The sequence below is a fragment of the Cinclus cinclus genome, chromosome Z, assembly GCF_963662255.1.
Source record: "Cinclus cinclus chromosome Z, bCinCin1.1, whole genome shotgun sequence".
Lineage (NCBI taxonomy): Eukaryota > Metazoa > Chordata > Aves > Passeriformes > Cinclidae > Cinclus > Cinclus cinclus.
This window is the reverse complement of record NC_085084.1, coordinates 9,973,161-9,991,010: the sequence shown is the minus strand read 5'-3', so window position 1 is coordinate 9,991,010 and position 17,850 is coordinate 9,973,161.

Sequence of the window (17,850 nt, the reverse complement as noted above, 5' to 3'; positions counted from 1 at the left end):
TTTTTATTTCTGTTACAACACGTTACCTAATAGGTCTCCAAGACAGAGGTTACTAAATAGGGAAACAATATAAGGGAAAACAATTTTTAAGATGGTTAGATAATAAAATCACTTAGGAAAACTCTCACATGTTACTCAATATTTTTCCTGACTCCATATCTACTTCCATTTGAAAGTTAATTGTGTTTTCCAGAGTGGAAACAGTATTTTGTTCCCAGATTTTCCCACTTTCAGCAACATAGGCAGTTCAGGGAAACACATTAATTTGCATAAACTAATAGCCAAGATGGACAGGGCCAATATTGGCCACAAAATGCTAACTTATTTGCCAGTCTTTTGAAACAACAGATGAGTGGCTTTCATCAGTGCTTGCAGTTTGCAATTTATTGGGCACTTCAGATTATCTTTTGGCATCTTAATTTCTCCCATATCAAAGGCAACTGACTACTAGCCCAGTTATTTATATTTCCAGACTGACTTAACAAAAGCAGCTTTCATTGTTTTCTTTGGTGTTTCATACCACAGATATGCCTGCTTGGAAAAGTAGATTTATATTAACTAGCCATTGAAAATATCTTAAAGATGATTTCTGGAAAAGGATTTCACGTAATAACTGCATTTGGTAAAGCTGAAAACTATTTTGTTGATTTTGTAACTTTGAAATGCTCATAAGGCTTGAGGATGAGCTCTATTCTTCAGCCCCTCTCCTCTTGACATGCAATCCACTACATTAAAAATGTCCTAAAACTTATTTCCTGCATTGTTCCTGTCCTTCCATAAGGATCACTACAGAAAATAAACTTACAAGGAAATTCAGTCATTTACTCAGAGATTTATCGTGTGTAATTTGTTACTCTTACATGAAAGATTATTTTGTTTTTTAACAACGCCCAGTAAAGTCCAATGCCAGCTCCTGTGAATGCAGAGCACCTAGTGATAATGCCAGCTGTGCTCATAGCTGTTGTCTTCAGCAGGCACTTGTGGGTCTTGGAAATTTCCATCAAGCCTTCAGTACTTTTCAGTATTTGTCAGCAAATAAACATGATCCTGAATCTATAGGACAATAAAATGACCATTCCACAGCTCTCCAGGAAGGATCTCAAAGGAGTTGTGGTTGTTATCATCCTGGACAATAGTCATGACTTTATTCAAAAGAAACAAATGCTTATTTTAATTGGCAGAAAAAATATTAGTTAAGCCCACTATCAATTAATGAAGGGAATGAATGCCTGGGAAAGGGCAACATGTGATTGTGGGACAAGTTAGAAACGTTGGAGATTAAATGGAGAAATTAACACCTGAAAAATATCTAGTTGCTTGTATGAGTGACCAGCTCTGTATTTGACCATTTTTCTATGTGAGCCTATAAAAAAGCAAAAAGCTTCTTTTTCTGTGTCGCCTTTCACCTCATGTTCTGTCACTTAATGCAGAAAATCATCCCTTACATAGTCAAAGGAAAGAACAGCAAAAGAGTAAAAACAGTTGTAAAAAAGTGGTTTTATAAAAGCAGTTCAATGCCTCCTTCCAAATCTGTAGGAAATGAAAACAGTTCCTCATTTTTGAGAATGAAATATTATAGTTCTGAAAGAACCATTAAACTAATTACACATTTGCACTGATTTGGTGAAAACTAAATGAAGTTAAATTAGTACAAGACAGATGTAAACCAATTTAAATGTGTGTACATTGAGGTTTTCACCAGTTTAATCGATTTAAAACCAATTTTGAGCATTAAAAAAACTGTATTTTTTTCTTTTCCTTCTGATTTACAGACTGAAAATCAGGTAATCATTTCAACTTGGATGTTGATAACTCTGCATTAAACACACCCCTGCATTGTTATGTAAGCACAAGTCTCCTAATAATATACTGTATATCCTTTCAAAAAGAGAACCCAAATTCACATCTTTCTTTGTACCCAAGTCTCACATGCAATGAATTGCTTCAAACCTGGTCCAAAGCCACCTTGGCTGGCAGAATCAAAATCATAGCATTGTGATTGTATTAGCTTTTTCCTGAGTCCACATTTGTACATTGAAATGTAAGTAGTAAGCTACATGCAAGCTGCAGATTAATGCTCAGGAAAGTTGAGCCTGGCCATTGGCACAATGGGTTTCTCTAGTGCAGAAAGGAGATCACGTTCCCCATGGCTTTTCTCCTTCCATGTCTCTTCATGCTCCATCCTCAAAAACTCTGTCTAATGGGCATTAGTAGTAACTTACTGTCATGCTTGTTCCGTGGTATTTATCAGAAGAGAAAGAAGAGAAAAATCCTTCTTAAGACACACAGAAATGAAAAGTGTTATTTAAATTTCACATTGATATGAGCATAAAGTGACAGTATATTTCTTGATTAAAATTCTGCAACAGCATTGTCATGAAATGCATGCTTAATATCAGACCTCTGCCTAAGTACATGTCACTGTACTGTCCCTCTAGATCTTTTATTTTCCATAGTTTTTAATACTGAAGCTGGGATATCAGTTGAACAAGTATCTCCTAGTATTCCATTTAACAGTGAGACAGATTTGGTATGTATGAGCAGGGTTGGGAAACCATTCCTCTGCTGCAACTAATAGCATTTCTGGCTAAGTGGACATTTTTCTCTATTTTCCATCAATATTTATGGCATCTCAAAATGTCAAGAAATCTTCAGGCATTTCTGGGGGAAAGACAGAGTTTTATAGTCTTAAACTCTCTCATTATCTGTCATCTTGTCACCCCTCACTGACTTCCAGCTGGTGAGTTTTGACAAGGTAACAAGGGATGGGTCAAGGTTTGTACCTGTGGTCCATAAAATCAGAAGTTTGGTGAACTTGTAGGTGAAGAGGGGGAATTCACAGATATCCTAAAATATATCCTAAAAATTGCTTCAACTGCTGAAAATTGAGGAGTGAGGATGCTAACATCAAAGTGATGGAATGGAGAGGGCCACATCACTGCTGCACAGCACAGAAATTAATGAAGGGCCATTTCTGACATGTAAATTTGTACACACAGAGGTAAATGTTTCTGCATGTGCATATGAAAGGAGGAATACAAGCATATATAAAAAATTGAACTATGCTGCAGAGTCACTCTAAAACCATGTATACAAACACATGTAGGAGAAATAGATAAATCTGCATGAACTAATACTTGTCTTCTGGAAATAAGTGATTTATTTGTTATATTAAACCAATTAAAACAAGAGGTTCAGTGTATCTCCTCGGAAGCCAAGATGTATCTCTGACATGCTAAACCCACTGAAATTTATATTTACTCTTCCTAGCTTGTATAGAACAAATAATTCTTTATTTGTCATAATAAAATAGATGTTATTTGTTGTATTTAATTTTAACTTATGAAAAATTTAACTTAATTATTAACATTAAAATTATTTAGTGTAATATAATTCACAATAATCACAGAACCACAGAATAAGCTGAGTTGGAAGGGATCCAGAAGAATCATCCAGTTCAACTCCTGGCCCTGAATAGGATCATCCCCAAGAGTTGACGCAAGAAATTCATTCACCCAGTTAAAAATTTAGCACTTGATGTATTTACTTGTAAAAAAAGTGTAAGCCATTTTAATGAAAAAATTATTAACTGTGATTTTTCAAGTCATTTTCTGCCAGTGTGTGGATGTTTTCATGATTAAATATTTCACATCTGGTAGGTCACTATTTTCTTTCCATCAAAATAGTGTGCACACTGAATTCATTTCCATACTCACAAAGTAGGAAATAAACTTGCAAATCTAAATCATCCGTTCCCATGGTTCCATTTTCTTGGCTCATTTCCATTCCAAATATGTGCAGGAGTTCTTCACCTGAAAATGATGAACTCCTGTCAGTGTGTCATGCTGTCATATTTTGTTTCAGGCTTTTCTTGGAGTTTATGGATGCTTGAATTCAGGGATCCTGGCACCTACATCAAAACTGTTGAGTATCCTGAACCTTTGTCACATACTGCCCTTCCAAAGTACTCACTACTCACAAAGATTAAAAAACCTGAAGAAAAGAATTCCCTGTGTTAGTTTTGCTGGTTCTCTGATTAGGAGAGGTTCCTCCTGGGTAAAATGTCTTGATTTTAGGTATTAAACAAAAGGTTATATATTTCTCAGAACCTGGAAACTCTCTTTCTATAAAGCAAGGAGTAGTAAAAAGAAAAAGTTTGAGGAGATTTAGTGTTGCGGTGTTGGGTGATGGTGAGGTGCCACAACCCTCCGAAAGTGTTTCCAGTAGTGGAATTAGTCAGTTCAGTGGCACAGGATCGCTCACAGTACATCAAATTGATACTCTTAATTAATGTCCTATAAATGGTTATGCAGGAGTAAACGCAGGTCTGATTCATCTTCATGTTAATATACTAATTAGAAGCATTTTTTTGGCCGAGGAGCTTTAGCTCATGCTAGCTGAGATGACTTAACTAGGAAATGTGGGTGTAATGAACTTATACTGCAACATGGATTACTTCAGTCACATCACCACTTTTAATTCTTCTTGATCCTTATTGCAGCTTTTTGATGTTATATGCAGCATGGGGTGGCTTTTAAATCCTTATGGCATACTGTGTGCCTACCTGACATAGTTTTCTATTGTCACTTCCCTTTGCAGTATTTCTTTGTAAGCATAAAACAGGTGTTTCACAGAATATTTTCTGTGTGAACAGAGGAGGCCCCTAGAGCTTTTCCTCATCTGTGCTTATGTAGGTGTAGAGGAGACGAACCCCTCTGCAGATACCCATGTGAGGCCCCCTTGGTATTCTCTCTGAGATAAGATAAACCAAGTACTCAGAAATGTCTCATGTTAGAAAAATGTAGACCCTCTCTTATATTTTTAAAATATTATGAGTTAAAATCGACGCTTTATAATTGGTTGTTTCATACAAAGAAACCTTATGTAGTTGGCTAAGTGTTTTAATTTTGTATCCTATTGGTTTAATTTTGATCTTCCCTGAACCCTATAAAAATTACATGTAGTACCCATATATTTGGATTCCTACATGACCTCCCTTCACAGAATAAAGCCTGTGGCAAAGTCTGAGCAGTTTCCTGGTCTTTTTATGTCGGCTGAAGAAGGTTCCTGTAAGCAAAGATGAACTCACAACAGAGCTGACTGCCTGATGGGCCAGTGCTTACATACTTTGTAAATGAACCCTGCAGGAGAAAAGGGGCGGGGGGGAGAAGTTACATGTAGGTATCCTGCATGCATCTGCAATTAGCTTTCTGTCTCATATATTTAAATATGCTAATTCAATTTCTGAGTTACTGAGTGTAACTAATTCTATGTCAAGTTTCTATCAGTGTTACTGATTCTATGTCAAGAATCTGTGTAGAATGAAGGGGAGGGAGACCACACAGATAAAGCATTCTCTATCTGCAAAAATCCCAGTCAATCCTGAAATTGTGTGGGATCTAATGCTCCAGCTGGATACCTGCAAATATGTGGTACCTGATGGGATCCATCCAAGAATCCTCAAAGAGCTAGTTACTGGCATAACAAAATCTCTCTCATTTAAGTCCTGATCATCAAACCTGATTTCCCTTTATGAAAAAGAAACCCACCTAGTTGATCCAGGGAAGCCAGCTGGGGTAATGTTTTTGGATTTCAGTAAATCTTTCAATACTGTTTCTTACAGTATCCTTCTGTACAAAATTTACATAAACACACTATGTGATGGTGAGCAACTGGGTCATAGGTTGAGCAAAAAAGGTTATAGTGAGTGGAGTGACATCTGATTGGTGACATGTCACTAATTTGGTTTCACAAGGCCTGCGCTTTACAACATCTTCATAAATGACTTGGGCACAGGACACAAGACACAGGACTGGAAGGGATCCTAAACAAGCTTGCAGCCGATATAAAACTAGGACAAGCTGTTGACTCCCTTGAAGGCAGGGAGATGCTAGAGACAGACCTGACAAATCAGAGGACTGGGCAAGCACCAAGGAAATGAAGTTCAACAAGAGAATGTACCACATTCTGCACCTGGGATGGGGCATCCCTGGATGTTGGACAGACTAGGGAGTCTGGACAGCAGTGCCACAGAAAGGCACCTGGGAGTCATTGTCAGTGGAAAGTTGAACATGAGTCAGCAGTGCTCTGGAGGGCAAGGCATGTTCTGGGGTGCATCAGGCACAGCTTTGTCAGCCAGGCAAGGGAGGGGATTGTCCTGCTCTGATCTGCACTGCGGCGGCCTCACCTTGAGTGCTGGGGGCAGTTTTGGCTTCCACAAGACATTCAGATTTTAGAGAGCATCCAAAGGAGGCCCACAAGAATGATGAAGGCCCTTGAGGGGAAAGTGTATGAGGAGTGGTTGAGGTCACTTGGTCTGTTCAACCTGGAGGAGACCGAGGGGAGACCTCATAGCAGCCTACAACTTCCTTGTGAGGGAAGAGGAGGGGAAGACAAAGGCAAATTGGCCACCATTCACCCGTTGGTGGTAAGGGCCCCCATCACCCTATGGGATAGGAATGTCCTATCCCAATGGGGAACTTCTCTCAGAATTTGTGACCAGGATTTCTAGTGGGGGTCACTGCCGCATGCACATTCCAAATCACCCCTCGCCTTACCTGGAAAACAGAGGAACCCTGTTGGGTCTGTTGGGAGTTGGTTCTTTCCCTTTTCCCTCTGTGGAATTTTCCCCATTGTCATGCTAAGATACCTGTTGACTGGGACCTAGAGACAAGGGGGGTGGGAGGAGAAAGAAGAGGGAAACCCCTCAATATCCAAACATCCAGAAGAGCAGACGGAAGGCTCTGGCTCTCCCCATTTCGGACGAGAAGGACGATCGGTGCCTCAGCCCCATCCCTGCCATTCCAGCGCCAGGAGCCATCCTCACTGCTGTCAGACCCTGCCCTGCTGCCTTCTCACTGTAACCTGCCACCATCCAGCACTCTGCTGAGCACTGGGACCCACACCGTGAGCGGAGGGCTCTCTCCATCTCTCTCTCCCCCTGGGACAGCTCTGCCATCACCCCCAGCCCTCCTGCAGCTCTGTGGGACCCGCCCGCCCCCAGCACCGGGAACTGCAGCTCAGGGAAAAGGTGCCTGCAGCCAAAAAACACTGGGACTGAGTTACTGTTCTGTTTGTGGGTAATTTCATAGCTGTTGTTGTTCTTGTTTGTCTTGTTAGATATACTAGTAAAGACTGTTATTCCTACCCCCATATCTTTGCCTGAGAGCTCCCTTAATTCCAAAATCATAATAATCTGTAGGAAGGAAGGATCACATTTTTCAGTTCAAAGTGAGGCTTCTGCTTTCCTCAGCAAACACCTGTCTTTCAAACCAGGACACCCTCACAATGAAGCTTTCTAAAATTTCACATGATTGACTGTCTAGTGCAGACATCCTTCATAACACAGCTCTCTCAAAGATGCACATACACATCTCTAGTGTAGAAAAGAGATCATTACATCACATTCAAGTCCAAACTTTGAAAAATATTAAATTCCAATTTAATCTCTTAAAGGAGTGAGTGTCAGGTACTCAGAAGAGCTCAATACCAAACACCTCAGTATTGTCATGTACCTGGTCCAGAAACTTAGGAGAAAAAAATAACACGTAACAATTAACTGTAGAAGTTACAAGGCTGGGGCTATACTTAATACAGAAAACATTTTACAAAATTGAAAAAAAGTTGACATATGTAGATAATTGCACCTGTGCTTTTCTATTTTGTATACTTGCATTTTCTAGATTTTTAGATCTCACATGCATGCACACAGGCATGAACATTGATGCATCCATATACATACAAACATAAAACCCACTAATTTACCATGCAGAACTCACACAACCACTTCCACTAAACCTGACTATCCTGGTTCCTTACCATGAATTAATATGTTATAAACACTCTCTTCTATACTGCAAAATCTATCACTGTCAAGTCGATCAGTTACCATGACTCTGAACTCAGAAAATCTATTTCCATATTCAGTTTGTAGAATATACTTGTTTCTCTCAAATTATTTTGAAAAATGAGTCATGACAATTGAATAGTCTGATAGTCCTGAAATACATTGCTGAAATCAAAACTCAAATTTTCTACAAGACTGCAAATTTTAAAAATCTGATTACGTCCTTTGTATCATTTCACCAATAATCTGAAGGCAAAGTCCCTTTTGTTATTAGAAAAGAAGATCAGTTTATGACATGAACTCTAGGAATTACATTTACCAAGAGGATTTTTGTCATTCACATTGGCATAGATCATCAGTTAATATTGTAGCAGGTCTTGGGCAAGCCCCATGGGGAGAGCCATAGTAAATTCAGTTCAAATGAGAAAAACCTAGCTTTACTGCCTGTGAAGCACTTGGAGCTCTGTGGACTGAACAGACACACAGACAGGATCTAAAATGAATTGTGGGAGAGTAATGAGCTACCAAACACTGGTTGATCAATCCTCACTAATCAGGTGTATCTTCCTTGCCCATTCCAGTTATGAGGTAATTAACCCCCAGTGCAAGAAATTCAACTGTATTCAATGCGCATTTTAATACTCCTTTCAATGAACAAATCTCAGAAAGTAACACAGGTTTTTATACAAGGTGAGCAAGTTCTTTCCACCTTGCACTTTATCAATTTGACTATGAAATTCTTTCCATCTCACTGCCATGACTGGCACATTAACTGTCCCCCCTCTAAGTAAGTAGGAGTGGTCAGTATGATTAAGGAGGATAAAGTTGACTGAAGAATGGTACTCAGAAAACAGCTATTATTGTACTCCTATCAAACCAGGAAGATAAAAACAGTGAGACCTTGGAAATTGCTGTCTAGGGTCTGATAGTATATGGTTTTTAATATTCATTAAGGACTTGGCTGACAGAATATAAGGTAAGTCTGAAACATCTTCAGGCAATTTCTGCCTGAGAGTTATTGCCAGTTGATTTGAGACAGGATTAGAATTAAAAATTACAATTAACAAGTAGGAAACATGACTAGAAAGAAGATGATGGTCTTCAATATAGGCAAATGCCAGGTATTGTCCTCAGGAGGGAATGATCAGACTCATGGCAGACTGAGGTAAAGAACTGACTAGATGAAGGAGCCAGTAAGGTACAGGCATGAAGTTTTGCTTATCATGTCTTAAAAATTTCCCTCCAGGTAAATTATAAGGTGCAAAACAGGCAGCCCCTGTAGTCTAATTATCCGATGTACACCTTGTACCATTACATCCCACATCTGAATCATCTCTACAGTCAGAACATACAGCAGTTAGCTACTCTGATTTAAAAAAAAAATAGAGGATGTTTGCTTGGGATTGGACTAATGATACATCTACTCTGTACAGAGGAAGTAGGACCCCTGTTAAATGCATTTTTTTGAGGGATAGGAAATAATTCAGGTGAAATAGGCAGTGGAGCACCTCTTCCCTTGTTTTCTTTTTAAAGAAAATATTAGCAGTATCTGATCCTTTCTTGCTTGTTTGTTTCTGTTCAAAGCAACTCTTGGAATATCAATAAAGCATCAGTCTTAAGTACCTTCATGAAATATGAATGCAGATGGATCAGAGGTCCTTAGATCAATGTTCTTGCAGAAGGGAGATGAGACATCCAAAGATATTGGCTAATCATTTCACAGAAAGAATAATTCTAAAAACATTCCTTTATTACAAAATACACCTCCGAAACAAAAGCTTATTAATAAAATTACAGAATTACTGACCTCAGCTGTTACTGCTGAAGACATAGATGAAAAATCTCTCACTGAATTTGACAAAAATCTACATTTTTTACAATTTATATTACAATTACATATTTTAAATGCAGAAAAATACCTGGCAAACAAGCCTGACCTTTTATTAAATGTCACCAAAGTAATCATACTTATTAGCCTGAATAAGTCAAACTAAAGCTATTAAATAACTTTAAACTGGAGGTCTAGCCACATTCTAACCAACTCAAGGGGTTTTCCAAAGTGATCATTGGCTTTTTTTACACTTCTTTCAGTATTACAACCCCAGACCCTACCAAGCCCACCCTTTGTATTGATAGTTTTTGCCTGTTTAACAAATGGATGATCATGTTATAAATAAGCAGTTGCTGGAAGAGAAGCAGTGACAAGCACAAAAAGGGCTGTGTGCTGAAGAGCATCTCTTCCTTCAAATATACCTTCTCGTACTGCATGCCAATCTCTCCAGGCTAAATATGTTATCACCCTGGAAGAAAAACAGTGCTCACTTATTCTTAGTAAGTGCATTAAGAAGGACTATTTTCCAAAGGACTTGTTTTTGTGGCCCTTAAATCTTTCCCAGCTGCTTGTCCATCTCCCTTTCCTTTCCTCTGTTTGCTGCACTTGACAATGTATGACATGATCATGGGCGTGCTGATGGATCAGCCAACATGTGCATGCTGTTTGACTTGCTGGCTGTTGCCTCATAGAAAAGACAAGGATCTGAATTGTAATTGTCTTTGCCTCACAGCAACTAATTTGGGAGCACTAATTTGGGCTTTCATTTTCCATCCTGTCCCTACTTGGCTGGCTGCTGCCAGCAAGAAGATCGCCAAGTCCTTCACATTTCCCACTTCAGTTTTATCGTTGATGAATCCAGCTCCCTCTCTGTGTCTAGCTGTCAATTCTTCACAGCATTCACAAGAAATTTGCATCTCTGAACAGTCTGGCTGGCTGTCAAAGCTGGCCAAAAGTTTAAGAATTATGCATTGAAAACTAACAGACTGTTAATACAACCACATATGTATCATTTTCCTAAGAGTCAGGCTGATAATATGTGTACAACTGCACTTATATACAAAATCAATGCCCAAAATAAGGATAACATATGAGTTTTAGTGACTTCATACGTTACCATCTTTCAAAAAAACCAAGAAATCAGCTAGGAGAACAGAGTCACTCTGTCTCTACTGTGAAAATAAAACTAAAACTTTCACATGGTTCTACAAACCTTTACCTTTGCAGATTTGGGTCTGAGTTCTCCATCATCTTAATTCAAGCATTTATAATTCCCTTCTGTTTTTGACATGAAGATTTTTTTTTCAACCTGGGTGGAGCAATTTTTGGAGGGCAAAAATAGCTTTTGTAGACCTGCTATATGATTTTACACTGTTGAATTGAGGTTTGGTATGTGGTGTGGTGATCGTGGCCCATCTTTCAGACATAATGTATAGCCTTAGCTAAAGAAAAGGGAAAATTCCAAAGATGATGCACAAATGAAGCACAGTACACATTTAATTTTTCTTAAAGGATTGCTTTGAAAGGCTTATCCATTTCTCCATTTAAACAGATAATTTATTTAGTTACAAGTCTGTCGGGGTTTTTTAATACTTAATGTGCAAGACTCGAGGGCAGTCTCCCCGACCAACCTCTAAGGGTCCCCTGATATCAGGGCTAAGGTGGCAAAACGAGGAACGGGTCCACAACACAGCTCTGGAACTAAATACTTTAATAACCATAAAAGAAAATGTGGGACGAGGCCCAAAACACGTGCGCACACTGTAAGAGTTAAAGGTAGAAGACGAGGCTGAGGGAAAATCCAGGGTATTTATAAGGGATGATGAGAGGTGGGTCCAGGGTGAGAATCCAATGGGTAAAGGGAAAAGTGGTGCAAGGGAGGAGCAATATAGGGCAGGGGCCAATAAGGTAGGATGGGTGGAACAATGCAGTGAACATAAACCAGTGGGGGTACAAGGATACAAGAACTTTCCAGAACTGGGAGGAGAAAAGGGATGACATAACTGGGAATAGAGGAACCAATAGGAAATGAGGGTTATAAAGCTTTACCATGATCAGTTTTAAAACCTTTGACAACTTTCTTAGGAACTGTTATAAACTTAAACAAATACCCTCCAAGGTCTGGGGCCGAGGGGCAGCTCCTCACCAAAAAACACTGGTCTGGCTTTGGGATGTCAGCCAGTTCGATTCCTACACAAGTCTTCTAATAAAGTGTTGCATAGTTTGGAACTTTTGCCAGCATTAACTCTTCTGTACTGCCAATAGAATGGGAGCACCCGATGATAGAAACAGATAAATACCAGAAGCTAACAAAAAAGTAATGAGCACTGAAATACAATTTTTAGTTAAATGTAGCCTAGCTCTTGGGCTGGTAGTTTTATTTCCATAATGTTAATAAGAAACTCTGAAGCCTAGAAAACATTTAGTCGTCCTTCAACACCCATTATGCAAAGTTTGAGATGGAATATATTTGTGCTAATTGCAATTAAACAATTCTTCATTCTTCACAACTTTATACCTTGCCAAATCACTTCCAATGCAGTATAAAATCATGACAGATTTTTCCACCACTACCTGAGGTGCTCAGAAGAAACTACTGGGCAGTCAATTTTTCAAATATCTCCTCTTTTTCTAGTTTCTTAGTTTTCACTCACTAATTTGGTGCCCATCATTAAATACCAAAAATGTTGAATTGCTCTTAGCACAAGACTTCAGCTCATTAAGTTCTTCATTTCTCCAGACCTCAGTTCTCCTGGCAGCAGCCAACAACTCTTACAACCTTGCACTCAGCTTCTCTGAATCCTTATCAAGCAAGCCTGATTTTAGTGGTCCATCAAAAAAGCTGGTAATTATAGACTTTCCCAGGTGACCAGCAAAAACTCTGGCATTGCCATAATCCTAATGGTCAGAAATCACGTATTTTAATGTTTCAAACAAGAAACTGCATGTAAAACATAAACAGGATATTTTCTCAGCATTAACTTTTTACTCACCCAATCAGCTTTCTTTTCTATTAGGGTAGTTTTATCTGCATTTTGATGCCCAAGAAATGCTTTGGAGCAAAACAATAGTTCAAATAAATCTATTTTATTCTAGCTTCTGAATAATTTTCAGGCTTTTATAGCAGGTTGCTCTGTCTGCAGTGGTGTAAAACAACTCAATAAAAGCCCTATTTGCAAAGCGTATTCACAAATGAAGAAGGGGAAGTCATGCTGTTTTGGTGTTAAATAATGCTGAAACCAGTCTGACTCACCAATCCCAAAGTGGAACATCCTGACATTGAGATGAAGATGTGGCAGGCATTGTGAAGTACCCAGTAATGAAAAAAACAAAAACAAAACAAAAAAAAAAAAAAAAAAAAAAAAAACAAAAAAAAAACACAAAAAAACAAGTGTAATAATAACTTCTCTACAGCTACAGAACTGACACAGCTGACCTGGAGGCATCTGACAGTCAATCATTTTATACTGTAAAACCTAATCCTGTACTTTAACAGCAGGGTCTTCTAACAAATCACTTCTTGAAGTGTGTATGAAGATTCCTCCCTTGATTGTGGATACCCCGCAAGGTTAGTACTCAAGGTTAAGCAAACAGGATTTGCCCAAAGTCATTGGTAGGGGTGAATAACATCCATCTTTATTTAACAATTGTTTTTGCTCTTCTATTACAATTGCTTTAATATACTTTTTTCAATATTGCTTCAAAATAGTGCATTGTATTATACTAATAGTTACAGGTCGTATACTGTGTAGTAAATAATTCTGTATAATTCCTCTCGTCTAATCATTATTTTAATAAATCATATATATTTGTGTAAATATATCTGGTTTGCCATCCTTAATCTTGCAGGACAGAGTTGTATAAAGGTCCAGTTACACCTGTATAATTCTTTAAACATAAACCATTGACAAAGTCTGGGACTAGGATTAGATCCTGCTGCACCTTGACTCTTTTCTGCGAAGGAGTTTACAAAGCAAGGGGGTCCTTTCTTCACCTCGTGACTCAGTGGAAAGGATTCTTTATTTATAGACTATGAATCTCCTACTCTCCCCAGGACAGCTGTCTTCTGGAAATCTTGCCTCATACCACTGTGGAAAGAAATTGCATTTTTATATTACAAGAATCAGTAACAAGATGGAAATGTCTTTTAGAATGGGAAGACGAGTCAGTATGGTACAAGTACTGGCAAGGCAGGTGGAGCTCCCAGCCAACAGCACAATACATTCACAGCAACACTTGAGAATGTGCTGGGAAAGTATCATTCTTTTCTGATAACATTTTACATGTGGTACAAAAACTCTTCACAGCTGCATTCACAGACAATTTTTAAGTACAAGGCAAGGAGTTGCCAGACTGGTAGTCTGTCTTGAAATGGAGTGCCAGAGGGAAATGTGCTTTTTCAGCCCAAGTTCTCTTCCAGTTCATTTACATGAAACTGGAGTGAAGAAAAAGTTGCAGAAAATAAGTAAAAACCAGCATTTGTAGCAAGGACAGGCAGGGAAACAACTTCAGCTTTAAAATCTTGGGCTAAATTTACAGTTAAGCCGCTGAGATTAAAGGGGAAGGAATGACTGTGAACAAAGGAATGTTTTAAGTATTTGGCTTTACAAGATGTTTGCGAAAAGGGAGGACTCCTTGGCCATACAGTATAAATTCCAAGAGCAGTCTGGATGTCTAAGACATCTGCCATCAAAAGATAAAATGTAAAGAAAATACATTGTTTTTCTCCCATTCTTGCACAAAGGGTAGGGAAACAGGTACACATTGGAAAGCACGGTACAGGCTTAACATAAAATCTTTCAGCTACCTGCTTGGATGTGGTAAGGCTCTTCATAACCAACAAATTTCAATTATACTGAGGAAAAAAGGAAGCCTGAGCACAACAGTAGTTTCTTGAGAATATGTAAACAGCAAACAAATTACTCATTATGAGTCAAATTACTCAAATGAGTCATTAGGCAAATGATTCTAGATTTTTTCCAAGTTGTATTACCCATCTGCTTGAGAAGGCAGGATCACAGTGATGCTTATAATGACAGCTTCTGCACTGCATTTTTTAACAGGATTGGACTCAGATTGTTTATAACTCAGAGTTGTAGTACTAGACCAGACATGACCTGCAGGAACACAGCAAATGACAAACCTCCATGTCTTAAACCACTTCAGACCCTCTGCTAATCTCAGGCTGGAGACTCCTGATAGTTCCAATGTCCCAGAGCAAATATAAAATTTCATTTCAGACTCTTTCTCTCTTATATATTCTATATATGCTGCCATATATATTTTTTTAATACATTAAAAAAAAATCTGGAATTGTTTCTGTGTAATGACCCTCCTTTTCCCCACAGCAACCCCAGCCAACAAGGGCACCACATGAAAGCCAACTTACTAAAATAGTAATGTGAACTGGCTGCAACTTTCTGTTTATTATATTGTCCTGGTTTATAATACAAGATATACATTCTATTACCATCTGATAAGGATGATCATCCTTATCTCTGTGGGAAGTATCTTCTGTTAATGGGCCATTCAGTCCTACTGTATAACGGATAAGATTACATCATCCCATTGGGAGATGCTCCAGCCAGGAGGACGAGCCAAGCCTTTCCTCCCTAGATAAAAACTGAGGTTTAGAACGCCAAAGGCAGCCTTTTTCCACTGGATTCCAGAGGAAGAACCAGGCTTTTTTCCCACATCATCGCTGGACGCTTTGGAGGAAAACTGCACCTTCTACAAGACCACTGCTTCAACTGAACCACATCTGTAATCCAGGAGGACTGTAGCCACCATTTAATGGGACTGCACCAACACCCTGAGTGACAGGGTATCAGGTTGTATTCTGACTCTGTCAGTGGTTTTATTTTGTACTATTGCATGTATTTTGTTTTTCCTTTTTCTCTTCCCTATTAAAAATTTTGTTACTGACTTAAATTCTCACTAGTTTTGCTTTTCAAACCAGTACATATATGAATAGAAGCACCCCGGTCACAGTAAGCAGGGCCTTCACAGGAGGACATAAAGAACACACATTCACCCATGTCTTTGTGTCAGTGTGCTACAAGCTGTGCAGAAACTGAATGCAAATAATTGCATCATATATGTCAAAAATCAGCAAGCCCAGGAATTCTATTAGATTACTAGAAGTTTCTCAGCAATAGGTTCAGGGCACATAGGGGAAATATACAAGTTTATGAGGAAATTATTTTCTGTAGATGAAGTGATTTTAAAATCAAAATGAATTCCCTCATCATCATCCCTTTATGGGAAATCATATTCAGATCAAGAAAACGTTTATGCAGCAAACACAGCCGGCAGATAGAAAGCTGGCTTTCAACTACAGACTTTCAGACTACAGCAGTCATACAAATGGGTCAAGGTGGGCTGCAACCAATGTAGCTGAAACATAAGATCTTGAGAATTATGGATCAGTATTCTACTGGATAACACCATAGCCCAGACCATTTTAGAATTCTATTTTATCATGCTTGACTCCCTTTTTTAACTTAAATCAGCATACCTGAACCAGCACTGGTTATGCTTCAGCTTTTTCTTTGCTGCATTGCATAATTCTCAAATTAATAAAAACAAGGTTAGGTTCAACCAAGGAAAGTGTTTGTCTTGTCATCTCTTTACATTAGCACAATAACAAATAAAATACATGGAGGTGGCTGGGGCCAACCCCTCCTATCCACTGCAAGAGGATATAAACTTTCTACTATGAGGTAGTTCAAAGGCCATCACAAGCTCAATACAACAGTGAGGAAAAGCCAGACCTAAAAAACCCACTTTGAAAGGTGTAATAGAACATAGGCAGTCTTCATGCACAGTCTTCCCACTGACTACAAGGGACAATGAAACCCTTACATTTATTTGCTTACATAGTTATTGACATGATAGATAGAAATCTGATGCACAGGTGTCACAGGACAGAGTCCTGTCTTCTACTGGATCTCTATTTCTTGAATTACACAAACAGATTTCAGTTTCGGATTCAAATGCTGACCCTAAAAAATGAGTTGAAAGAGAGAAATATTGCAATCTATATTATGCTTTCCTGGACTTAACAGTTCTGGGATTTGAGAATTCATCCACAATTACTTCCTAAAGCAGCAGAAGAAAGTGTCAGGAAATAACTGATATTTGAAAATGTATCATCATCGCTAGGTACACACATGCCAGTGATGAACCAACCAATTGAGAAATCCTGGCTCTTACACTAAGGTTCTGAAAGGATTTACAAAGTATAGTTTATTCACAGGGACACATGAAAGGAAATTCCAATTTTTTCCACTAGGGTCTCTTTGATGACTAACCAAGTTGTCATAAAATGAAAATCTTGGAAAGAAAAGGAAGAGAAAAAGGTGAAAGCTAAGAAATCTGAGACAACTGCAAGTTAATTGAATTAATTTGGGAATTTTAGCTAAATGGATGGATAAATCCATAAGGATAGCTTCTCTTGGATGCAAACATAACTCTTCACAGACTTAGGTTTTGGTTAGTAAGACAATGGGGAAAATATAGGATGTCACATATTTCCTGATGAATGTAAGTATCATTCAGCAGAAAAGGTTTGTACCTCTTCAATAAAACTAAGGGCATATGATCAGCAACAGTAAAAATCATACAGTTCCATTATAGTCATCAGATTCACCATGTGAATTCACAGCAGCTTGTCCTGGGGTGACTGCCCTAAACCAAGACACAGATAAATATCAGTCTACCAGCATTCTGACAACAGCTAGAAAAGTTTGTCATATCATAATATATAAAAGTAGGTGCTTCCCCAGGAGGAAAGAAAATAATGTTTTCTTATAGCACAGGAGAGCAGATAGCAGGGTCTGTTAGAGAATTTTCCTCTCTGCCCATTCAGGAGCTTCTCTGTACTTCTTGTTTGCACTACCAGAGACTGTAACTGGTAGGACCCAAGGTGGCTCCAGTGACCTGATGTGTCCCCTCTTGACTCTCCACACATCCCATTCATACAGTCAGACAAGTGGTTCAGCCTCAGGTTTCCCACAGCAGTGTCTAAGACATCCACATCCTTAAAACAATCTAATCACAGCACAATAATGCAGAAATATCTGGAGTATGTGCCTCAAAGGAGGGTCCCCCCAACCAAGGAACCCCTGGGCTTTTATATTCTCACACCGTGGGGTAGACTGGAGCCTTCCTG